This window comes from Lissotriton vulgaris, chromosome 7 (genome assembly GCF_964263255.1).
Source record: "Lissotriton vulgaris chromosome 7, aLisVul1.2, whole genome shotgun sequence".
In the NCBI taxonomy this organism is placed as follows: Eukaryota; Metazoa; Chordata; class Amphibia; order Caudata; family Salamandridae; genus Lissotriton; species Lissotriton vulgaris.
The window spans coordinates 177,257,479-177,285,402 of record NC_141695.1 but is presented as its reverse complement, the minus strand read 5'-3'; the positions used below and the strand labels follow the sequence as shown (position 1 = coordinate 177,285,402).

The 27,924-nt window shown below is 43.2% G+C and overlaps 1 protein-coding gene across 1 annotated transcript in view; it reads left to right on the top strand.

Moving 5' to 3' along the window:
- LOC147701131 (myeloid cell surface antigen CD33-like) overlaps positions 1–27,924 on the top strand; it is a 574,774-nt gene that overhangs the window by 436,971 nt on the left and 109,879 nt on the right. The window lies entirely within an intron of this gene.

The window sequence follows — 27,924 nt, the reverse complement described above, 5'->3', positions numbered from 1 at the left end:
TCTGCACTCTACACTCACTACACACTACTCACTACTCTGCACTGTACACTCACTACTCACTACTCTGCACTCTACACTCACTACTCACTACTCACTACTCTGCACTCTACACTCACTACTCACTACTCTGCACTCTACACTCACTACTCACTACGCACTCCTCACTCCTCACTACTCTGCACTCTACACTCACTACTCACTACTCACTACTCACTACTCTGCACTCACTACTCTGCACTCACTACTCCGCACTCACTACTCTGCACTCACTACTCTGCACTCACTACTCTGCACTCTACACTCACTACTCTGCACTCACTACTCTGCACTCACTACTCTGCACTCACTACTTTGCACTCTACACTCACCACTCACTACTCACTACTCTGCACTCTACACTCACTACTCACTACTCACTACTCTACACTCACTACTCACTACTCACTACTCACTACTCACTACTCTGCACTCACTCCTCTGCACTCTACACTCACTACTCACTACTCTGCACTCTACACTCACTACTCACTACTCACTACTCTGCACTCTACACTCACTACTCACTACTCACTACTCACTACTCTGCACTCTACACTCACTACTCACTACTCTGCACTCTACACTCACTACTCACTACTCAATACTCTACACTCACTACTCACTACTCTGCACTCTACACTCACTACTCACTACTCTGCACTCTACACTCACTACTCACTACTCAGCACTCTACACTCACTACTCACTACTCACTACTCTGCACTCTACACTCACTACTCACTACTCTGCACTCTACACTCACTACTCACTACTCACTTCTCTGCACTCTACACTCACTACTCACTACTCACTACTCTGCACTCTACACTCACTACTCACTACTCTGCACTCTACACTCACTACTCACTACTCTGCACTCTACACTCACTACTCACTACTCACTACTCTGCACTCTACATTCACTACTCACTACTCACTACTCTGCACTCTACACTCACTACTCACTACTCTGCACTCTACAATCACTGCTCACTACTCACTACTCTGCGCTCACTACTCTGCACTCACTACTCTGCACTCACTACTCTGCACTCGACACTCACTACTCACTACTCTGCACTCTACACTCACTACTCTACACTCACTACTCACTGCTCACTACTCACTACTCTGCACTCTACACTCACTACTCACTACTCTGCACTCACTACTCTGCACTCACTACTCTGCACTCTACACTCACTATTCACTACTCTGCACTCTACACTCACTGCTCACTACTCTGCACTCTACACTCACTACTCTACACTCACTACTCACTACTCCCTACTCACTACTCTGCACTCTACACTCACTACTCACTACTCACTACTCTGCACTCACTACTCTGCACTCACTACTCTGCACTCACTACTCTGCACTCTGCACTCACTACTCTGCACTCTGCACTCACTACTCTGCACTCTGCACTCACTACTCTGCACTCTGCACTCACTAGTCTGCACACTCACTACTCTGCACTCACTACTCTGCACTCACTACTCTGCACTCACTACTCTGCACTCACTGCTCTGCACTCACTACTCACACTCTGCACTCACTACTCTGCACTCACTACTCTGCACTCACCACTCTGCACTCTGCATTCACACTCTACACACTCACTCTGCACTCACTACTGCACACTCTGCACTCTGCGCACTCTGCACTCACACTCTGCTCACTCACTCTGCTCACTCACTACTTCCCACTCTGCACTCTGCACACTCTGAACTGTGCGCACTCTGCACTCACACTATAATAATCCTTATGCAGAATTCCTCTAAAGTATAAGCAGCTTGGGTTTTTCCTATAAGCGCCAAAGAGTCAATGATAGGAAAAGAGGGCATAGAGTGCTAACCCCATCTCCCCACCCACAGACAACCAAAAATTAACTTCTGCATTGCTTTGTTCTAATGAATAAGGAATTTAAAGTATATGTATGAGCGAGTGGAAGGTGATCTATCGTATTTAATATATTTTAACACAATTGTTCATGGTTACCTTTACAAACGTGAGATGAAGATGCTGCTCAGTGTTTAGTTATATAAGGATATTTTGTCGAGTACATTCAAGTTCAACCCACTGGCTGTAAGCAACAAGCTGAGGATCAAACGGGTGCGAAACAGCATGGCGGGCGCGCACAAGACCAGCGTGGGCGTGCACATCAGCTGAAGATCGCCTGAGAAGACACCGAGTCTGCCTGCTGCCATGACTGACCCGCTGCGAGGGAAAGAGCCCGGTGAGTGGGGGTAGAGGGGGGGCGGCAGAGAGGGAGTGGGCAGAGAGGGAGGGTGTGTGTGTGTGTGTGTGCGTGCGTGCGTGAGTGTGTGCTTCCGTGAGTGTGAATGTGGAGCAAGAGATGTGCACGGCTCCAGGAGGCTCGGCGTGCGCGTCCACGATGTGCAATCGGCGCTCGTGCACCGCTCTGTCTCCGTTGAGAGCGAACTCCGTGACAATAGGTCTCGAAGCCGAGACCTAATAACATTTTATCTGTATATCAATATGGTTTTCAACCCGGGCTGGGTACAGTGGTTCAGTGCCTGAACTTACATCTATTAGTAAGTAAGTATACTGTCGTCAGGTGCTGTCCACTGAACCTAGCTTTTATGGACCTATCTACCGCCGTTGATTGCTGCAACAGGACTAAATTATGGTTGATGTTTATCAAACTGGGGTTGGATATTGCATCGGTTAATTTTCTCAATGGTCTCCATAAAAATCTGAGTGCAATGTATGATAGAGCCAATCAGGAGAACTTTCCTCTAGCCAGTTGTGTGCGCCAAGGATGCATGTTAGCACCATTGCTTTTGGAATGGAATGGAATTGGATTTGTAAAGCACGTGGTTACCCGGGGGCGTCCCAGTGCTGAGCTTGTGGAGCTGGCTAAGGGACAGAAGTGACCTAGGGGAAAAGGCAAGTTTTCATGAGCTTGCGGAATTTCAGTAGGTTGGCTTCTCTCCGAATGTTGAGGGGGAGGGAGTTCCAGAGCCTGTATATTAATTATTTGGATGTTTTTTATCAGATTCGACTAAGGATGTGCTGAAAAGCGCACATTTAACTGTTCTAGCTCGGGAATGCCGATAACACGGTTTTGATGGCCAGAACGTTGTGTTCCCTTGTAGTTTGGTTGAATCATTTGTTCCTTTCATGAATACGTTAGATAGAAAAAGTAATTAGAAATCTCATTTTATGGCATGTGGCTGTGGTAAGAAAGCCCTGTCTGCACGAAACCTAGGTGGAAAGCAGTTAACAGCAACTATAAGCTTCAATTATTTAGGTCTGATGTTTGATGCTTGTAATTCATGGCAGTCACAAGTAAACACTGTGCGGCGAAAACTTGGGAGGACAGCAAATTTGCTTTTTAACTTAGCTAGAAGGGATGTGAGGACTACAATTTCCATAGTTCAGGTGGAAGAAAATAGAATATGCAGGAGATTGTTGAACCTCCCTCCAGTGCAAATTGTATTCTGCACTCTGAATTCAATCTACAATACGTACAGGATAGCATTAGATTAGACACCCTAAAACACTGGGTTAATGTCTGGAGTAATAAGGATGCTTCTTTTAATAGGTCAGTAATTGCTGACTGCCTGAACATTGATGGAGGACTTTCTATATCTTGGTTGAGTTACATGCATATATCATTAGTTGATATTGGCCTTCCCTGACTGTTCAGTGATCGATTAGTAAATCTACCAAAAAAGTGGTCAAGCAGAACTTTGCCGAACACATTTCCTCTCTGCAGTTACAGGAGATTGCTAGTAAGCATGTTGTCTGCCCTTATTATTCTATGTTTTCTACAGACTTTATTGCTTTTATCTTACGTTGTACTTAACATGATGGGAGAGAACACTCTTTTTTTGGTTTCGCCTAGGCAGCGCTTGCGCTGTCTCCTTGAGACATGCAGTATATACTATAGTGTGTAAGCTTAATTTAAGAACCCGCCCACTCTCCGCCCATCTTTTGCATTGGCTTAGGGCCTAAATGCTGCCTTCCCATTCGTTTTAGGCTTGTTAGTCCCTCCTACTGATGGCCATGTTTTCAATTGTGTCGTTCTATGGCTATTGGCCCCTTTACTGTAAACACAATTTTGTTCCGTGGCTCACCCCCTCCCCTTTCGCAGTCCATGACTTCTCAGGACACCACCACACCCTCCAACACTCCTGTTTGTGCCTTTTTGCACACCCATACTCCCTTTTAAAATGCAATAGGACTTGAATAAATGCGAGTTCTATTGCATTAAAAATGCTTTTTTTTAAAGTAGTGCGCACGATGCCTGGATTCCCCCACATTGTCTGGAGTCGTGGCGGGAGCCCACTTGGCATGCTGGCGCCTTCTTGGTACAGCATTTGCATGCTGTTAGGAATCCAGCCTGAGCCTATCCCGCATTGCCGATGCCCCTGTGAAACCGCAGCTGAGACACCGGACTGCCTGACTAAGGGAGGAGCTAGCCCTAGGAAGGCTTACCATGGGTGCCTGAGTCAGCCTGTGGGAGGGCAGGAGCCTACCCTGTCTCCACAAGTAGCAGCATGAGGCCAAAGATGCAGCCCACAGTCAGGCAAACTTATGCCTGCTTGTAGGCGTGGCGCCCGTGTACCTGTAAGAGCCCCACGAGTCGTTTCCTGCCAGGAGAGACGCCGCCGAGCTACCCCTACATTGGAGGAGTCCCAAGAAGGAGATCGGTGGAGGCAGAGAGCAGCAACGTAGAGCCCGGTGAGTGTTGCTCACGGTGGGCATTGTGGCGTTGATGCTTCATCTTCCCAGTTGCACCGCTGAATGCGGGCAGCTGCAACAAGGGGGCACGTTTTATTGCTAGCTGCTTTAAAGATCACCATGTAACGTTTGGGCCCCTAAGATACCTCGACTGATAGTGCATCTGTTGTATAACTCTCCTGTCTCAGACAAGTGCCTCTATCGTAGAACTAGAGATGTGTAAACATCTGGCTACAGATTGGAACCTACACAGCATATCACAGCGCCTTCAGCAGCGCTTTGTATGACCTTTAGTTAACAGGCTTGGTTTTTAGGGAGAGCGCAGCAGGTGTTTGCCTAGTTATTCACATCTTCTACTTCTTGTCATCTTGCTTAATACGGCTCTGTTATTGTACTAGCTGTGCAGTCGCTCTTCGTGCTGTTCATACATTGCATTCATTGTGCGCATCATCTTGAGGATGACAGTGAGCTACCGATGTGTGTTCGTGTGGAACAGCTCAGAGCTTATAGCAGGTGTACTAGAGTATTGTAACTCTCTTCTGACCGGTCTCCCCAAAACCCAATTAGAAGAATCCTGTTGTGAGGTACATTAATTCATGCTAAGTGCTATTAAGGTCTCCTGTGTCCAGCTTTCCACACACTTCCTGCCAACCATACAACCTACCTCCTCCATGTCCTTCTGCCCACACAGAGATTGGTCCATAGAAATTGTCTTCCAAACACACCCATATATAATAATATTTTTTTCAAATCTTGTATTTTGAGTGATATGACCACAGAAGGCCCTGATTCTATATTAAAAACACAGCTTTGGTCTATACCATTTCCGGCTAAAAGTCAATATTCTCTCCATGTGTTCCCATACCTGGAGTGTCAAGCAGTTTGGTGCTCACTTTCTCTCCATATTAACGAACAGTACATGTTTCAGCACCCAGGCTAATATGTTGCTTTGCTAACTATATATAAGGTCCCATAGGCGAGACCGATGCATTACAAATACTTGTTAGATTTAGTTTGGGGTCGCTGTGGCGTCTACAATGCTTTTAAAATTTGGAAGGTGCATGGAGTATGTCCCCCCATGTCCTTGTAACTGCAAGGCAGAACAGTCTTTGCTACATTTTATGTTTTCCTGTGGCTTTTACTGCTGATTTTCTTTCAGTCATGTCTTAAACTAATACTGAGCAAATTTGCCTTTTGTAAATGAAGAGTTGCGCTAACCTGTCTTCAAATGCTGAATAGCCCAGATGCTTGTTTTACTGTTTGTTGCTTTCTTACATTGGCTATTCACAGTAGAAAACAATGGAGGGGACGTAATGGGTTATTTTAGCTGTTTTAATCATGTTTTATATTGTCTTTATGTGATGAATTGTTATGGTATTAACACTCTTATTTATTGTATTGCAACGAGACCAGTATATTGCATGGGTAGTGGCTCATTTTGAAATGATAGGAAAGTACATATTGGGTGATATCTCTTAATTATATCACTGGCTGGAACTTCTTCTGTTACTGGACTAGAAGTATGAAACTTCTGGGGAGTAGCAAAGAAGATGTTATTTCTCTCTTTAAGTAAAGCTCCTGTACCTCGAATGCAATTTAATCAATCCTCTCTTGAAAAAACTGTATTGAGGTACAAAATGTGTTTTGCGGAGTTGAATAGAAATCTATTCAGAATCCCTGCACTGTAGATTTTAAGGATAATTTGAACTTGTACATCAGTTTTATGCAAAAATATATAAACCACCCGTTCACTTTTATAAGGGGAAAGGATAGAACGCTTACTTTGGATTCTCCCTTCCTTGCTTGTTCTCTGTTGGCACTAAATGAAGGCCAAGAGGCGCTGGCATGATGTGAAAAGCCAAACCAAGCACGAGCCTGCTGCCAACAGGAAGGTAGCAACTGCGATAGAAGGTGGGAGGAGCAGGAGGAAATGGAGGCCAAAGTATTCAGTGTGGAGCCGGTGCAAGGAGTCGGGAGTACGTACACGGCTCGATAGGACCTGACACAACTTCACAGAGTGAGCAACGACCAGGGACTGCTCGGATGGGGGTGATGGGCACAATGGCACACATGCACAATGATGTGTAGCACACTGCACACCCACAATGACCCAGGATCATGTCCCTTTTCCCTGTGGCACACTGCGGCACACACACATAGCAATCACAGCACATCCAACGACAATATGGTACAAAGAGCAACACCAACACTGCAGAAAAGAGGACAAAACTGGGTCCGCCCATGCGCAGAAACAGGCCAATCGCATCTAACATAGCAGGAAACTGTGAGATTGAAATGTACATGTACAAGCTCATATCTGTCATGTAGTCCAAATGTCCACTGTCCTGCCTCAAATTTCAGCACCTCCCAAACAGTCGCAATGTACATTGTCATACAGTCTGTCTGTAAACAAGAACAATGCGCCAACATACATGTCAACACAATGTCAACCTGCATCTCCCCTTCACATTGCAGAGTGACAAATAACGCCTCCAGCAGAGCAGAGCAGACAACTCATCAGTGATGCTGGAAAGGACCACCACACCTCCGACACTGATGCCCTACAACAGCTCATGGACATCTTAGGCAACCAACCCCCAGGAGCAGGGCAGTCAAACTACATAGAGGAGACCCTAGCCCCTGCACAGACCACACAGCAGGAAGAACCGGCCACCACGGCTTGCTCCCAACACTCCACCGAGGCACACATCGCACTCCAATGCGAGGTTTCATAATGCCAAAAGGAGGTTGCTGAACAGGTGCGGGTGGGTTAGTTCTCATGGAAGCTGAAGTGGACTGCATACTTGGGTGTCTAATTTCCATCAGGGACCACCTACACCCCACAAAGGAGACCCACACTGCGATAGGGACACATGCATTTGGACATGTCCTGTAATGAACCACGCCCAGAGGCCCAGAATTATCTTTCAGACACCCATGCCGGACCGCCGTATGACGGCCCAGTCCACTCCTCTTACGTATTGAGTAGGTGACGACAAAGCTACATGTCCACGGTCTTACCCGCTGCCAGCGGGGACATGGTTGTGTCAGCTGTACACAGCACAATGTAATGTTGTAGGGCCCGGGGCCCTCATGCATACATTATGTCCACACGGACACACGTAGATAGTTTGTGGGACTGTGTTCGGACACGTGCACCCAGCCCCTTTATTGGCAGTGTCACATGTACAGTGATGCCTGTGGTGGATGTGTGTGGGGTGAGCGTAAGCCAACCCGCAAGGAGTGGTTGGTGCTGGCAACAAATACACCAGTGAACACTATTAAAACAAAACAGAGAACACCAGCATTACAGAGACAACTGCAGAGAATCATGGTGGTAACCAGAGCAAGTACAGAGGTCACCCAATGAGCGAACAGAAATGTCCATGAGCTGTGGTGCACTGAGTTAGTGGCACCTGTAGTGCTGAGCAGGGTATCAGGCCTAACTTTCGACTTTGCTCTGGTCTCACCGACTAGAATCCATGGTTTATGCTTTGATGTTTTTGAAGCTATTTTACACTTTTAACTTTAATAATTCATAACTCCTCCTCTGCCTTTCCTATATCTGGCAACTCCTGGTTGCCCCTTATGTGTGAAAAGCTGGAACAATGCACCCTCCAATTCCATAACCTCTGCACCTTGGGCCTGGATGATTTCTTCGCAATGATACTTGTCATCTCTGACTCTAATGGCTGGGATCCAGGATATACCGACTCTGCATTGCTATGAAACCTGACACCACAGCTCGAGTCAGAGATGCTTGGGTGTAGACCTGGGCTTCCCACTCACTGACAAAGTGTTGTCCTATTATTTTTCACAGACCCAACATATTCTGGTCAATCATAGACACAAAGTGCAGCATTTCAAATTTCTCCACTGACCACACCTTTTCCCTTCTGACATTGCAAAATTCGACCCTACTTGATCTGACTGGTGCCCTAAATGTTCAGTCCCACATGCAGATCTTGCACACTTGACAGGGACATGCCCTTAGACTTGCCTTTACTGGACTTTCAGCTTTTCTCACATCTCAGCCATGTGAGGTAGCGTTGCACCTGACCCCTCATGGCACTCCTAGGCTACACAGGCAAAATTCCAGAATACGCTTGCCGGCTTGTGACATTGGCACTTCTGCTTGCTAAACACAAGATCACGGTGCATGGGGTCAGTGGTCGGGCCCCTACTCCTGCAGTGTGGCTCAAAAGTTTGACATATTGAAATGGCATCAGGAAGGACTATGCACAGCTACGGCCACTCAGATCTTGGACCAAATATTTTGGGCGGCCCGTTTGGGACTGCCTTCCCACCCTGAAACGAGGTTGATCACTGCCCCTACCCTAATCACGTTCCCGCCCTCTTCCTTCCATGCCCAATGCCCTCATCTGTGTTGTGTTGATGTTCCTTAATTTCCATGTATACAATGTATATGCTGGTGTTTTCGTACTCCTGACTATGTTATGTACATGATGTTGCACCATACACCCTGCTATACCCTTGCCGTACCTCCGTGTGATGTGTTTCATTGATGTTATGTTGTTGTTAACGTGGCTCAGCTTTACTGGTTGGATTGTTGTTGTTTTGGTATCTTTTTTAATTTAACCTATTTTTTTTTATTGCTGAGGGATTTAATTTTTCTTGCATTGTGTTTTCAGTATATTACTGTTTGGGTGCTGCATAAAGACTTCACACATTGCCTCTAAGTTAAGTGTGGCTGTGTTTGTGCCCAGCTAACAGTGGATTTACTGGATTTAGAATCTAGACAGTCATGTAAGTCTTTCTTTGAGAGCCATCCATTACAATTTTATAATAATGGCACAAGCATTGCTTAATACGGTGCTATGTTCAGATAGTGTAATTATGTCTTATTAATGGGGCTAGAATGTATCATAGTGTTGAACTAAGTGGAGCCCTAATAAACTAAAAGCATAGGGGAGGTTATGTGCTTACATTGAAATCTATTACATTTCATCTTGAGCAATGTATATCATTGCTGTCTCCTCTAATAGCAGTGATATGTATGGAACACACTGAGGAAGGTTAAGGAATGGCATTGGTGGATGAGGAATTGGGGCATTCTTATGGAGGAGTGGGGCCCATTCTACATTTTGCATTAGAGCCTGTGGTCACCATACTAGGCCACTGGCAGTATGTGGTGATATTCCTCACCTAACTCTTCTTTTGAGTAGCCACCATGTATTAATAACCTCCTATCACTCCCCCTCCCCCAATGCTAGAAGCTATATATATCTATATATATATATATATATATATATATGTATATATATATATATATATATATATATATATATATATATATATATATATATATATATATATATATATATATATATATATATATATATATATATATATATATACACAACACGAAAAAGCGGTGTGCTTCTGCCTCTTACACGGCGGGCGCTCAACAGGATCGCCGATCCTTTAGATAAGTCAGAAAACTGGTATAGTCCTATTTGAAGAAACCAGAGTCGAGGCCCAAAATATATTCTCTGTGCTCAAGGTTTATTTGGCAGAAAGATTAAACAGCCCCAACGCGTTTCGAGGTAAGCCTACCTCTTGGTCACGGGTGGAGTAACATCAGTTCGCCATTCTTTTAAAGTAAACAACGAGATGCATTCCGTCATGCATCACGTGCACATAGACATTGAAGAGACACTACAATCAGGCTACAATGTATCAGTGAGTTTGCTTTCACAGTAGTTTCGTTTGTTTGCTACTATCCCAACAAAATATACAACATGCATATTGGCTTTATAGCTACATATGCAGGCAACTATTTACATCGTGTGTCACATTTATCAAAATAACAAATAAATGTCAGAAAATACATAAATCCCTTTCATGTATAAGCTGTCTCGAAGAAAATCTCAGCCCAAGTGGGCTTTTAACCTTCACAATATTGTTCATAATGTCGAGTCCTAATTCTGCCCCAGTGGGCGTGCAGTCCTTCCCTGAAAAAAACGAAACAATCCAATTTTAGCCTGTGTGCTCCCATCAATTACTGTGCAAATAACTTCACAAGTGCTATTAAAAAAATCACCTTTCTTTAAAAGATTCTACATTACTACAGAGACGCGACAACAATTAATTAATTCCTTCAAATTACTCATACAGGTGTACTGCTAGTTCTTCTCCAAGGTTGTGCCCAATCGGTTGAATGGTGTTATATTTAATTATATATTTGGACTCCAGTTTTCGTAACTCTAGCCATCTGTTTCCACCTCTCTCTTTATTTTCAACACAGTCTAGCACCGTAAATGTCAGCAGATTGGGGTTCTGATTATGTACTGCCGCAAAGTGCCTTGCTACTGGGTATTGGTGGTTCAGGTTTTTTATTGCTCTTAAGTGTTCTAATACTCTGAGTTTAGCCTGCTTCGTGGTGCACCCAATGTAAAATTTGTCGCATGGACAGTGTAATGCATAAATAGCATGGTCAGTCGTGCAGCTAAGGTGTTTGGTGATCTTGTGTGCCTCTTGATCTTTGGAAATCATTATTGATTTACAATTTTTGCTGGTCTTGCATGCTTTGCAACGTTTACAAGGAAAAAATCCTTGTATTGCATCTGCTTTGGGACATTCTCTGATTAATGTCGTGCTCAGGGTGTCCTTTAATGATTTTGCCTTCATGTAAGTCAATGATGGTGTCTCATGGATGGCCTCACATAAATCTTTATCCAATTTCAGGATATCCCAAAATTTCCGTAAACTCCGTCTCACTTCCCAGGACTGACTGTCATACCGGGTTATGAATCGGATTTTGTCGTCTACAGGACGTTCTTTAGGGATCAGAAGTTCTTTTCTATCCTTTTGATCTACCTTTCTTTCTGCCTGTTTGATGATTTCATTGGAATATCCCCTTTCACGAAATCTTGCTCATGATAGCAAGATTTCGTGAAAGGGGATATTCCAATGAAATCATCAAACAGGCAGAAAGAAAGGTAGATCAAAAGGATAGAAAAGAACTTCTGATCCCTAAAGAACGTCCTGTAGACGACAAAATCCGATTCATAACCCGGTATGACAGTCAGTCCTGGGAAGTGAGACGGAGTTTACGGAAATTTTGGGATATCCTGAAATTGGATAAAGATTTATGTGAGGCCATCCATGAGACACCATCATTGACTTACATGAAGGCAAAATCATTAAAGGACACCCTGAGCACGACATTAATCAGAGAATGTCCCAAAGCAGATGCAATACAAGGATTTTTTCCTTGTAAACGTTGCAAAGCATGCAAGACCAGCAAAAATTGTAAATCAATAATGATTTCCAAAGATCAAGAGGCACACAAGATCACCAAACACCTTAGCTGCACGACTGACCATGCTATTTATGCATTACACTGTCCATGCGACAAATTTTACATTGGGTGCACCACGAAGCAGGCTAAACTCAGAGTATTAGAACACTTAAGAGCAATAAAAAACCTGAACCACCAATACCCAGTAGCAAGGCACTTTGCGGCAGTACATAATCAGAACCCCAATCTGCTGACATTTACGGTGCTAGACTGTGTTGAAAATAAAGAGAGAGGTGGAAACAGATGGCTAGAGTTACGAAAATTGGAGTCCAAATATATAATTAAATATAACACCATTCAACCGATTGGGCACAACCTTGGAGAAGAACTAGCAGTACACCTGTATGAGTAATTTGAAGGAATTAATTAATTGTTGTCGCGTCTCTGTAGTAATGTAGAATCTTTTAAAGAAAGGTGATTTTTTTAATAGCACTTGTGAAGTTATTTGCACAGTAATTGATGGGAGCACACAGGCTCAAATTGGATTGTTTCGTTTTTTTCAGGGAAGGACTGCACGCCCACTGGGGCAGAATTAGGACTCGACATTATGAACAATATTGTGAAGGTTAAAAGCCCACTTGGGCTGAGATTTTCTTCGAGACAGCTTATACATAACAGGCATTTATGTATTTTCTGACATTTATTTGTTATTTTGATAAATGTGACACACGATGTAAATAGTTGCCTGCATATGTAGCTATAAAGCCAATATGCATGTTGTATATTTTGTTGGGATAGTAGCAAACAAACGAAACTACTGTGAAAGCAAACTCACTGATACATTGTAGCCTGATTGTAGTGTCTCTTCAATGTCTATGTGCACGTGATGCATGACGGAATGCATCTCGTTGTTTACTTTAAAAGAATGGCGAACTGATGTTACTCCACCCGTGACCAAGAGGTAGGCTTACCTCGAAACGCGTTGGGGCTGTTTAATCTTTCTGCCAAATAAACCTTGAGCACTGAGAATATATTTTGGGCCTCGACTCTGGTTTCTTCAAATAGGACTATACCAGTTTTCTGACTTATATATATATATATATATATATATATATATATGTATATATATATATATATATTCACTGACAAAACCATAGGTTATAGACCATATATAGTTAGGAATTCGCATTTACAAAACCTTATTTTACTCACACAAAACCATTGAAATTCCATATATAGTTAGTTGCACTAACTATATATCGCGCACCCGCAATCCACTGCTGATGATGTCACATATTACATCATTCATGACATGGTCAGTGACATCACTGATGACATCACTGATGACATCTCAAATGACATCACTGATGACATCACTGATGACAACATCCAGTGACTGTATGTTTCTGTAAAGTTAAAATATGTCTTACATATTGAAGAATGAGTGGATGTATAAGTGTCTGGATGAAGGATTTAGTAGGTGCATGACTGACTGTATGAGTGAGTGATTAAATGTGTCTCACGGAGTGCATGGGTTAGTGACTATGAGGTAATATATATATATATATATATACACATATATACACATATATATATATATATATATATATATATATTCACTGAAAAAACCATAGGTTTCACACCAGTTATAGTTAGCTGGAAATTTTACTGACATAAAACCAATGAAATTCCACTGACCATGTCATGAGTAATGTAATATGGGACGTCATCAGCAGTGCATTGCAGGCGCGCAAGTTATAGTGAGTCCAACTAACTATAACATGGAATTTCATTGGTTTTATGTCAGTAAAATTTCCAGCTAACTATAACTAGTGCGAAACCTATGGTTTTTTCAGTGAATTTAAGAGGTTTTTTTAAATGCTAATTCCTAACTATAACTGGTGTGAAACCTATGGTTTTTTCAGTGAATTTCTTAGGTTTTTTAAATGCAAATTCCTAACTATAACTGGTGTGAAACCTATGGTTTTTACAGTGAATTTCAAAGTTTTTTTTAATGCTAATTCCTAACTATAAGTCTCACTTTATAAGTAAGACTGTTAGTGCTCTAGTTGTTCTTTAGAACACTCTGGTACATTCTGTCATTGGGCTATAGTTGGGCTACATCTGGGTGATATTTGGGCTACATTTGGATTTTTTTATGTCTCTGGTGGCCATCTTTGGGCTACATTGGGCTACATTGGGCTACATTAGGCTACATTGGGCTACATTTGGGCTCTAACATATATACAGCCCAATGTAGCACAATATATATTTTTTTCAAAGTTAATTTTCGCAAAAACCACTTGAGCATATATCTTGAGACATAGCAAAGGCACATCGGGCTACCAGTCCCTACAATTTTGCCAATTTTTTTTTGTATATTGTTTTTTAAAAAAAAAATGTTTTGCCTTGGAGTGCTCCTGGTGCGCCCCCCGGTGAGCGCCCCGGAAAGCGTAGTTTTATGAAGCGCCCCGGGGTGCGCACCGGGGAGCGTCCCGTAAGCTCCAATATCGCGAACGAAAACATGATTGTGACGTATCGCGTAGCCGCGTCCGCGTGATACGCACGGGGTAAGCGCACCCGGAAGCACTCGAGTGAATACGATCGCGCAACGTAGGCGTCCGACGGGCTTACGCGACGCGCCCCGGGGCGCGTAGCATAAGCGCGTCGGGTCATGTGACCTGAAAATAACACTTTTCATTGGTTCATAACAGTTTTGGTTTCATAATCATGAAGCCCCTGGTCATGTGACCTAAAAATAACACTTTTCATTGGTTCAATACATTTTTTTTTTCAAAAGGATGAAAGACCCCACCTTTTTTCCTTATTCTGACTTTGTCCTTCGACTTAGGAAGACCTGTTTGTACCTCTCTGTACCTTTTTGATCTATATAATGGCTTCAGTAGCAGCAGCAGCTGGTGCATCTGCACCACCACCACCACCACAACCACCAAGAGGACCACCTCAATATATCATTGGCGGTCAACAAGAGGAGGAAGAGGAGGAGGAGGAGGAAGAGGGGAGGAGAACATGGCTTAAAGAACAAAATACCCCATACCATCCAAGACCACACATTATATGGGAGTTTTTTTCGATCCCAGTGGGGAAGAAAAAAGTAAATGCAGCCAAGGTGACTTGCAAAATCTGTGGCGTGGAACTTTCCAGGGGAAAAACGAACAAGAAATATTCATTTGGAAACAACACGAGGATACACCACATGCAGCGCAAGCATCCAATAAATTATTTTGCTGCAGAGATGAGGGAACTGGCCAGTAACCCTCCCCAATCCACAAGCACCACCTCAAAAAGGAAGTAACCCACTCCGTCTGCACCAGAGGAAAGTTAGACGATACCTTGCATTCAGCCACGATTGCAGATTTCCGAATTATCTGTAAATATTGTGGGAAGACCATCTCCTACGGAGAACAGAGCGTAAAGCTCATCGTCCTTGCTGGGGACAACCACAAATGCCCCAATAAACCCTAATTATTTCTTTTCTTTTTTTTTTTGCTCCAGTTAAGCCATTTTCAATTCCCTGTTTTTTCGTTTCTCCCCATGAAAAATACCAAAAAAATTTAAAACTGTTCAGAAAACCCAATAAAAGTACAAAATGTTCAAAAAAATATAAAACAAAAAGAAGAAAAAAACAGTTCTTTTTAGAACTACCTCCAATTTATAAAAAAAGGCTTCTTTTTTAAAAACTCTGTCATTCTTTTTTCCCCATGGTCCGCTTCCCGGTCCGCTCCCCGGTGCGTGTACCGGGCGCTCCCCCCGCGCAATTTTATTTTTGCCCCGCGGGACCCTATTATAGCCCCCACATCAAACCTAGGGGGTCAGGGGGGGTCTACCCTGCCCCCATATGGTCATTTCCCCTTTTGTTTTTTTGCCACCTCTTGTGTCTCAATCCTACCGAGCACAAGATGGCGGCCGCTACGGACTGTTTTGAATGTTTACAGACACCCGAGAGCCAATCAGCTTTCCTTGCGCACCTCGTGTGGCGTGCCCAGAGCGCTCCCTGGTGCGCTTACCGGGGCGCTGCCATAGATATATATTTTTTTGAACCTAAATTACTCAAAATCCACTGGAGCACATATCTTGAGACATAGCAAAGGCACATCGGGCTACCATCGGGCTACCAGTCCCTACAATTTTGCCAAGTTTGGTGGTAATCCATTCAGCCCTTCGGGCTAAAAGTGAGTGCGACCGCCCAATGGAAATTAACATGGGGGAAAACACGTTTTGGGACCCCCCTTTTATCTCGCCCCCGCTTGACGAATCCCCCCGAAACTTTCAGGGAAGGACCGGAGCTCCGCGAGGCAAATTTGTGGAAGTTTTCAGGCAGATTCGTCAACCGGCGCCAAAGTTATTCCAAATAGAATTTTGAGATTTTGCATTGAAAAAAATCCTAACTATAACTACCTACTGGCAACCGCCAGTAGGTAATATATATATATATATATATATATATTTATATATATATATATATATACTCTACAAGATGCCCCGTAATTGAAGACGCACTCACTGTAGATGTGTTCTTCACAAACTTTTATTTCAAAAACCGGCATCTTTCTTCCCAATAATTCTTGTAGCTTGGCCTGACACGTTTTAGAGCAGCTTGCTCCTTTCTCAAAGGCATGCTGGCAGTTCACGAGGCTTGACACACCCTCTCTTTCCCTCTTCATATTTAATTAGTTCATTACCTTCCGGTGGGTCTCTGTTATTTTGCGCTGATGTTGCATGCTGGGATTCAAAGTGTGTGCAAAGTAATTTTCACCCTCCAGTGGGTTCCGTGGTTTCTGCCTTAATAACAGCATGTTTAAAACAGTTTTTTTACTTTGCACACACTTCAAATCCCAGCATGCAACATCAGCGCAAAATAACAGAGACCCACCGGAGGGTAATGAACTAATTAAATATGAAGAGGGAAAGAGAGGGTGTGTCAAGCCTCGTGAACTGCCAGCATGCCTTTGAGAAAGGAGCAAGCTGCTCTGAAACGCGTCAGGCCAAGCTACAAGAATTATTGGGAAGAAAGATGCCGGTTTTTGAAATAAAAGTTCGTGAAGAACACATCTACAGTGAGTGCGTCTTCAATTACGGGGCATCTTGTAGAGAATATATATATATATACATATATATATATATATATATATATATTTATTTATTCACTGAAACTACCATAGGTTTCACACCAGTTATAGTTATCTGGAAATTTTACTCGCATAAAACCATTGAAATTCCCACTTTATAGTTAGTTGGACTCACTATAACTTGCGCGTGCAATGCACTGCTGATGACGTCACATATTACATCACTCATGACATGGTTAGTGACATCACTCATGACATCACTGATGACACCATCCAGTGAATGTGTGTCTTTCTGAAAATTAAATATTAATGAGTAATGTTTAAATATTTAAATATATGTTTTAGTGTTTCACTTTGTGTATAAGTGGCTGCATGAGTTGGTGAGTAACTACATGTGTATGTATATGAGTTATTAGATGTTTTTTAGTATCAGTATGAGTGTCTGTATTGTTTAGTGTGGGTATTACTTACAACATTGATGCATGAGTGACTGACTCTCTTTTTGTATGTATTTTGAAGACTGCATATATGCAGGACTGTATGGTTGAATAGTGTGTATATGTGTATGTTAGTGAGTGAATGACTGTCTCACTAGTGTGTTTATCAGTAACTACATATGTTTTAATCTAGAATATGTGAATATTGATACATATACGTCCCGTTAGCGCTATTGCCGCGAACGAAAACAACATTGTGACGTTTCGCGCAGTCGCGGGATGCGTCATATGACGAACTGCGTAAGCGCACCCGGAAGCACGCGATCGCATACGATCGCGCAACGTCTCGACGCGCTTACGCTACGCGGCCCGGGGCGCGTAGCGTAAGCGCGTCAGGTCATGTGATCTGAAAATAACACTTTTCATTGGTGCAGATCAGTTTTGGTTTCCAAATGATGAAAGCCTGGGTCATGTGACTTGAAAATAACACTTTTTATTGGTCCAGAACAGTTTTTTTTTCAAATGATGAAAGCCCCCACCTTTTTTCCTTATTCTGACTTTGTCCTTCTACTAAGGAAGACCTTTTTTGAGTTCTATCTCTACTCTTTACAAGTTTGAAATGGCTATATTAACAGCATCAGCTGGAGGATCTGCCCCACCACCACCACCACCATCTAAAAGACCACCAGAAGATTATATTGGTGGTCAAGAGGATGAGGAGGAGAATGATGAAGAGGAGGAACAGAGAAGGGAATTCCTGCCTGAAAATGAACAGCCCTACCAATCAAAAGAGCACTTTATTTGGGAGTTCTACAAAATCCCAAGGGGTTTTAAAAAAGTAAACGCTGCAAAGGTGACTTGTTTAATTTGTGGTGTTGAGTTGTCCAGAGGGAACCCTAACAAAAAGTATTCCTTTGGGAATCATACAATGATTCGCCACATGATGCGTTTGCATCCAAACAATTATTCTAAGGCAGAGTTAAGGGACCTCTGCAGTAAGCTACTCCCATCTTCGTCTAGACCCTCAACATCAAATCGACCCACTCCATCCGGTCCGGGGGCAAGAGACACATTGGCAACTATTCAACCTAAGTTTGCAGATTACAAAATCGTGTGCAAATATTGTAACAAGACACTTTGCTATGGTGAGCAAAGTATCGAACTTATCATGGTTGCTGGTGATAACCATAAGTGTCCAAGAAAACCCTAAATGTTCCTGATTTTTTTTTGCTCCAGTTGAGCCATTTATAATTCCCTGTTTTTTGTTTCACCCCATAAAAAATACAAAAAAATATAAAAGTGTTCAGAAAAGCCAAAAAAATAAAAACAAATTAAAAAAAACAATAAAAAAATATAAAACAACAAAAAGAAAAAAAAACAGTTCTTTTCAGAACTACCTCCAATTTATAAAAAATGCTACATTTTTTGAAAACTCTATCATTCTTTTTTTCCCATGCTACGCTCCCCGGTGCGTGTACCAGGTGCTCCCCCCGCGCAAATCGAAAAAAAAAAACCTAGAGGGTCAGAGGGGGTCTACTCTGCCCCCTTATGGTCATTTCCCCCTTTGTTTTTGCCACCTCTTGTGTCTCGATTTTACCGAGACACAAGATGGTGGCCGCTCCGGACTGTTTGGAATTTTTACAGACACCCGAGAGCCAATCAGCTTTCCGTGCGCAAGTCGCGTGGCACGCCCGGTGCGCTCCCCGGGGCGCGCTTATAGATATATATATTTTTTTGAACCTAAATTACTCAAACTCCACTGGAGCACATATCTTGAGACATAGCAAAGGCACATCGGGCTACCAGTCCCTACAATTTTGCCAAGTTTGGTGAAAATCCATTCAGCCGTTCGGGCTAAAAGTGAGGCCAACCGCCCTATGGAAATTAACATGGGGAGAACACGTTTTGGGACCCCCCTTTTATCTCGGCCCCCGCTTGACGAATCCCCCCACATTTTCAGGGAAGGAGCGGAGTGGAGTGGGCCACGAACTTCGAGAAATTCGCAAAGATTCGTCCACCGGCGCCCAAGTTATTCCCAATAGAATGTTGCGGATTTCCTATGGAAAGTAGATCCTAACTATAACTACCTACTGGTGACCGCCAGTAGGTAATATATATATATATGTATATATACATATATATACATATATATATATATGCTCAAAGGCAAACAAACATCAAGTTCATAACCCACGCTCTCAGGAAGCAACGAGGAGACACCGAAGTGGCCAGTGCTGTTTAATTCACAACGCGTTTCGCCGACAAACGGCTTGATCATGTGAATTACTGCTGTCGAATCAATGTAGACATGGACAACAAAAGAGGAATTAACACATCGTTTTAAGTAAAACATAATATTGAACAAAATTGTTTCGGCTGGATGTGTTAATTCACTTTCTCTGTATGTATATTGACCTCGTAAAATGTCTCACACGAATCAATGCACAAAATGAAGGCACAAAATAAACAACCAAATGTACGTAAATTCCTCCGTTGGGGGAAAGAGCAATACAATTCATATTGGTCAATGTGCATGTACGTAAATACAATACGAGGAAAAAAGGAAAAAGGGAAACCCATTCTCGAATCAAATCGTAATGAAAAAGTGGGTCCGTCCCCGTGTAAAGCGTAGCTCCACCCATATACGCAGGATGCGTGAGAAGCGTCGTTAATAACAACGCCGGGTTCATTAGGACCCGTACCCATGCATGCCACAGAGACTAAATAGATAAGTGACACGCTGGCGGAGAATGTTGTGAGAAAGTAGGCGTGACTCGAAGTGCAGAATTACACAACTAATGACAAGTGTCAGATGCCTATAAATTCAAAGTGGAAGAAGTAATGGCAAGTGCCCAAAAACATACACTATACTGTATTGAATCAGTCCATATTGTGTCCATGTATCAAAGGAAAAGATTCATAGCAGAAAAGTGCCCAAGTGAGAAAGGAGCCGGTCAAGGGGGGAAGAATCCCGTGAAGTGAAGTGATGGTGCGCTGGGCCCCTTATACCGGTCCTGAAACAAAAACAAATATACACAACAATTAAAACACAGTTACATATAAAATGATAATTAAAATGAAGCTAAAATTATCTCTAGGACATAGGAAGAATCATGTGAACGCTTGAAAAATTAGTCAGTCTTTAAGGTGTACGGCTAACTCTTCATCCTGGTTGAGACCCCCAGGGGTCTTAGTTTGAAAGTCAATGATACGTTTAGACTCTCTCTGACGTAGTTTCAGAACTCTGTTGCCCCCTCTGGGATTTTTTACTATCTGTTCCAGAATGAAAAAACTCAGATCTTTGACATTAGAGAAATGTTTATCTCTAAAATGTCGTGCCACCGGATATTTTGGGTCAAACTTGCTGATGGCCCTCGTGTGTTCTAATATCCTTTTCTTAGCCATACACGTCGTGCTGCAATATACCATTTATTGCATGAGCACATAATGGCATACACAACAAAAGTCAAGCTGCATGTGAGAAAAGGCGCAATCTTTTTGTGGACACCATTGTAATTGACCTCCTTGACAAATTTACTGTTGGCACAGGCTTTGCAGTGTCCACATGGGAAGAAACCGTCCAATCCCTGTATGTTACTGGGTGGGTACACTGTAATGTCACTCCGGGCCAACATGTCTCGGATGCTCCTACCCCGTCTATATGTTATGCTGGGTCTAGGAGGTTGTTCCTTGCCTATCAAATTGTCAGTTTTGAGAATGTCCCAGTTTTTCGTAACAATTCTCTTGATATTTTGAGAGTCAGTGCTGTAAGTCAGGATAAGCCTGGTGACATCCTCAGCTTCTTTATTCACTTCACTCTTATCTGTGAGGGTATCTGATCTTTGGATTGAATTGGCTCTGTTTCTGGCCCTTTTAAGAACCCAATTCGGATAGCCTCTCTCTTTGAACCTGTTAAGAATGATGTCACTTTCTTCAGTATATGCCGCAACAGTGTTGCAGTTACGTTTGGCCCTCAGCAGTTCCCCAAATGGAATACTCCATTTCAGATTCTCTGGATGACTGCTGAGGGCATGTAAAACTCTATTGCCGGCAGTGGCCTTGCGAAAAAGTGAAGTATGTATTTCATTGTTAACAATTTCAATTTTGACATCTAAATATTCAGTGGTTGTAGGACTTTTCATACCACTGAGAACAATGTTTAAGGAGTTGCAGTTTAATTTCTCTACGAAATTATCTGCTTCTTCAATGGCGCCCTTCCATACAATAAAGAGGTCATCGATGTACCTCAGCCACATCGATACCTTATTGAAATCCTGTTGTAAGGTGGGGTCTGATCGAATCTCCCTTTCCCACTTACCCAGAAACAAATTAGCAAAGCTTGGCGAAAATCATGAACCCATGGCTGAGCCACTGACCTGTCTGAAAAGTTTGCCATTAAAAAGGAAAATGTTATTCCCCAGACAGTACCTCACCATGTTAAGCAGCAAACGTGTATGTTCTCTAAATTTTACATGTCAGCTTTTCAGAAATTCCTCACATGCTTCCACGCCTTGATCATGGTCAATAAAGGTATATAGACTCTGCATGTCAAGTGTTATGAGTACAGAGCCTGTTTCCCATTTAAGTTTCTCAATTTTGTTTAGAAAGTCTTTGGTGTCACGAACATAACTTTCTAGTTCCATTACATGCTCCTTAGGAAATTATCAATGTACATAGAGACTTTTTCAGACACACTACCCTGAGATGACACAATGGGTCTCCCTGGAGGTCTAGTGGCATTTTTATGTACCTTGGGTAACAAATAAAGTACAGGTAGAACAGGCTAATCACATTTTAAATATTCATACTCTTCCCACGTAAGAATACCTTTCTCTTTCCATTCAAAAAGAGAGTCCCATAGTTTACAAACACTCTTATCATAGGCTTCCATTTCAATTGACTCATAAAATTTCTTATCAGATAATTGTCTGTTAGCTTCCTCTAGGTACATTTCCCTGTCTAGGACAACAATATTGACAACAATATTTCCCCCTTTGTCAGCAGGGCGGATGACTATAGAATCATCTTCCATCAATGATTTAATAGCCTGTCTTTGTTTGTAACTTAGGTTCTGTCTGTTTTTAGATTTAGAACTGTGTCTTTGTTTGTGTCGAAGTTCGTTAAAGTTCTTGTTGACACACTCATGAAATGTATCGATATTATCATGCGGTAAAATCGGTATGAAGCTAGATTTGTTTTTGAACTTGGTGCTTGCTGCAGTGTCAGTACATATATCCAAATCTGCAAGCATCTGTGTAGTACTACATGGTGTACCCTCCTCATCGTCATTGGCACCCAGTTCCATGACTGTATCTAATGTCTCAATGTCTCTGATATTGAAATTATATACTTTGGAAATGTCAGAAATGTTAGAAGGAATTTCACCTGTTTGTCGGCGAAACACGTTGTGAATTAAACAGCACTGGCCAGACTTCGGTGTCTCCTCGTTGCTTCCTGAGAGCGTGGTTATGAACTTGATGTTTGTTTGCCTTTGAGCGGATTACCTGTCGGAAGTACTCCGCCGACGTCCATGCCACTTTTCATGGGTCAAGGGACCCAGAAGGAGTTCTGTTGGGAAGCTTATATATATATATATATATGTCCAAGAAACTCCTCCAAGAAGAAGAAGAGGCACGGCAGGGGAAACGTGGGAAGCATCTTTATTTCAGAACACAACCCATGGCAATTCAAAGCACCCCTTCTGGCGAATGCATTTCGGCGTCTGTGCCTTCTTCCGCGCCGAGGGTGTAACAAACAAACAAGAAACAGGCGTGCATCTCGGATTAAATATCCTGCCTTCTCCTTATTGCTGAAGAGCTGCTCCGTCCCCAAGGAAAGTTCCAATCGCCTGATACCTCCTTCTAGCCGCCTCGTGGATGGCGCCTACAGGTCCCAGCATGCAATGTTCAGTGCTGGTAGGTATTGCGGATATATATATATATGCATCTATAGGGAGAGCCTCACCACGTACTATTTCAAGTTCAGTACATTACTTACATATACTAGGTTACATAGGAAACCAACCACTGGAAATACCTTATTGCATGCTTCTAGTCAGCATCCTTACCATCTGATCAGTAGCATTCCCTTCGGGGAAATGTTGCGGATTAAGCGAATAAGTAGTATGGATGCAGAGTGTTGTAAAGCCCAGGAGGAAAGCAAGGCACGTTTTCTTTCCCAGGGCTATTCAATTAAAACTATCCAGAAAGCCATTAACGGCTCAGTATCTATTAGTAGACAAGAAGCTTTAGCAACCAAAGAGAAACTCAGTGTTCAGACAACGAAAGAAACAATGATCAAGCCTAGGGTCATTATCACATACAGCAGACAACACAAGGAGATCCGGCGGCTTTTCTATAAAAATTGGAACCTAATAACAGGGGATCCTGTTATTGGTAAACATGTATTGAGTAAGCCCAATATCACTTTTAGAAAATCCATTTTGATGGGAGGTAAGTTAGTAAGTAACTTTCTTGAAAAGTCGGTCTCAGATACATGGGGTGACCTCGGAGGAGGGTTCAAGAAATGCACTGTCTGAAAAGCGTGCAGGAATGGGTGTAATAAAACCCAATATACGGTGTCTTTTAAAAGCCAACCCGTATTGATTAAAAACGCATGTCTTGCAGAACTGAATTTGCGGTATATGTGCTGCAGTTCCCATGTGACCTCCGATATGTGGGTAGTACCCACCTACCGGTGCAAAAGCAGGTACCGCAGCACATAAGGGCCATCGTGGGAAAAGATCAGTCATACCCGGTGGCCCGCCACTTTGAAAGTTTGCATAATAGTGACCCTACCTCTTTGGAAGTATGAGTTCTTATGGATGATGAATATTGTCTGTCAAGGGGTTTTAGCATGATGACATCTCAGGTGATGTGAGGATATATAAGAATATATAACAACCTCTTTCCACACACCCTTTTCCATGATTTATATATATATAGGAAGAAAATTTAGAGTTATTAAAAATACGCATTTGCACTTATTTTTGCCTGTAGGGTTAAGGGAACTTTGATGAGGAATATGCATTATACAGTTGGAGTTCATATGAATTGTTTTGAAGACTATCATTTTTATAGTTGAGGAAATAGAAATTTTACGTGGCCAATGTGTCCCCTGCGTGTACCCCACGTTTAGTGTATGTTCATGTCACCCATGCACTTTCCCTCTCATGCCTGTAATAATAATGCCTCTGCATTTCCGTCCCATGTTAGAATGTCAGTTACCAAGCCTTCCATGAAAGAAACGTTAATTCTGCACTGAGGCCTATGTTGCCCATGCTGCCAATGTATTTGCATTGTGCACGTTTAAAAATCAAGATGAACCCGTTTTTGTGGCTCAGCCAAGCCAGGACCCGAATTCAGGCTCCATGCCTCCAGACACTCTGAAAGCTGCAGCTCAGCTATGTATCCCTGACCTCTCGCACACTTTCTGCTCAGCCAAGAGGGGCCCAGTCCGGCCTGCCAAGACAGTATTTTGCTCACAGTTATCTGCTCTGCTCCACAGAAACACATTCCTGCTTAGTGAAGAAGGTAAACAGAACCCGTCTACAGAGATAGAGCCCAGCCTTCCTGTCTCCCTTTAAGTGATTTACAGAGCTCGCATCCATAGAAAGCCCATGGCCCCCACGCAATGCACGAAGAAATATATGCACACACTGGCTCTTAGTGATGAGCAACCTTTGCTCAAGCGACCTTTACTTCAGACAATACATCCCCGGACATAAGATATCAGATAATACCAGACGTACTGGTCGCCCTGACACTGAAGGCCTCCCTACTAGACCGAAATTCAGCTCCCCCCAGTTACACGTCAGTTGCACGTCATGATCAAGTTGCGCACCCAAGTAGGGCAAAGTTCTAGCTGGCCATGCAACCCCCCTCCATGTATCCACCCACCTATGACTCACCTATGACTCCTCAAGTGAACGCCCACATGTACGCCCTTATGCACGCCCACATGTTTCTTATCTCTCTTTCTCTTGCTCTGCCTGGAGCGCTCCTCCCTATGTACGAATTGAATGTATAAATATTGTACTCTGTGAATAAAGTTTAGAAGACCCTTCCTGAACCTGAGTGGTGATGGAACCCGATTCTCCCTTACTCGAGTTACTGAAATAAAGCCCTTTTGAATCAGACACCACGGACTCTGCCTCTCATTATATGCATGACCCTTTGTTTAAGTATAGAAATTCCGACAGGGTAATATTTTATTTACCACATAATTATGGCGCCCGAATAGGTACAAGTCCCCTTCCCCACGCGCCTGGTGATGTAGGTCCAGCCCTTCTACAGCCGTGACGGACTTCGAAGTGTACACGCCAGCGGGTCTTCCTGCTTACTCCCTCAGGCCCACGAGGAGGACGGACTGCGACCAGGCATCCACACGAGGCGGTGAGGATTGCGGATCATCCCAACCAGAGCCCAACCCGTGAGAGAGCAAGGTCCGAGGTATCCAGAGGCCCACCTGTTCCGAGGTGCATGCGAAGCACCGCAGTACCGAGTTCACGCAGTATCAAGTTTCCGAGGCCTTCAAGTTCTGCTTCCCGGTGAGTACCGTTATAGGGAACGCATAAAGTTCAAGACGGGTTCATTTATTTGAGCTCGGTAAAGACGTGTCCGTTCACACAGGCACGGTAAAGACGGGTCCATTTCGGTGGGCACGGTAAAGACGTGTCTCATTTATGAGACCGGTATGGTTGTGCTGTATTCCAGTGCATAAAGTTAACTGTTTTCAAGTACATGTTTAAATGTTTAACTCTATGTATCAGTTAAACTGTATCTGTTTTAGTGTTTTAGTGTCTAGTGTTAATGATTGTTTCAGTCAGACTATTTTGGTGTGTATTGTGTTTTTGTTAAGTTGGTTTCAACATGCCACTCTTTTCAAGATTACGTCAGATAGGGACCAGGAAAGGTATATTAGAAGAGCCAGTTAACATCCCGCCTAGAGACACACCTGGTCATTATATGTATAATAAACACGGGCTAGATGCCATATTGTATTTAGACTTATGGGTAGATTACACAAAGGATTTAGAGGAGAAGTACAGATGGCCTGCCTCAGGAACGTGGGATTCTGAATGCATTATGAGAGTAGAGGAAGTGCTATGGAAAAAGAAATCAAGACCCTCTCAGAAAGATGCCATTGAGTTATGGCGCAAAGAAGCACATAGGAGAACAGAGAAAGAATTCCACCAAGCAGAGAGAACTAAACAAGCAGCGGAAAAAGCCAAAGAAAAAGAACTGCGGGAGGAGGGGGAACGGATCAAAGCAGAACAGGCTGATAGAGAAAGAAATGCCGTTGTTACTGGTATTTATCCCGTCCTCTCAGAAGAACTAGCCAGAGTGACCCCCTCAGAAACACCCCGTAGGTCGCGAACGCCACCACCTGTACCCTATAGAGTACGTAGAATAAAGCCGACAGCATCTGAGGCGTTTATTTCCTCCTATCCAGAAGGGTCCCCACTGGACTACACAAACGCAGATTTCCCTCCGCCCCCAGCAGCGGACCAGCTCCAGCAGCTCGTGAAAGACGACGTAGGACAAGGGGCCGTAGGGGGAGGGGAGCCTACTATAGATGTAGCAATCGCCCACTGTATATACGATTCAGAACAAGGAAAGGGCTCAATGCTCGTGATTTCACTAAGACTAAGACAAGCCGTCGCATATTTGGACAAACTACCAGATATGAAAGACCACCTAGATAGCATATACCGTTTCATTAGGATGGGGGAGGGACCCGAGAGTATAGCACAGGCCATGCAAAACAGAAAGGTGGGGGTTAAGAACCACATCCTCCGTTTTGTTATTAACTGCCTGATCAGGGAACAAGACGAAGGAGATGGGGATGTAAAGCCTGGTTTGATAGAATGGAGTGATAACATAGATGCCGGTCGGCATGATAAACAGGGACAGACAGATAGCATGATGAAGAAAATACGAAAGGAAATATTAGCAACACACAAAGTAGAGTCTGACGAGAAGAGTGAGTCATCAACGGAAGAGGCAGACGAGGCAAAGGACAAGATAAATTATGTAGGCAATGCACGACGGTTTGACAGGCCCAAGTGCCTCGACTACCGTAAACAGGGGCCGGCTATAAGATATTCCCTTGAAAATCTATTCCAAGCTACTGAAAAAGCACTGAACCGACGGATAAAGAGCGAGCGATCTCACACCCCACACGAAATGGAGTTGGCCCGGTCAGCCACCCAGTGGGTGTCCAATTCCAATATATATAGCAATGATATAGTGGCCCAGACTTTCTTGAGCCTCCCGCCGAACGAACAGCGTTTGGCCGGTATTTACATGGTCCAACATTTAATAACGTTGTATGAGAATCAATATTCCGATCCCGGTCAATTGTATAAATTACTGGA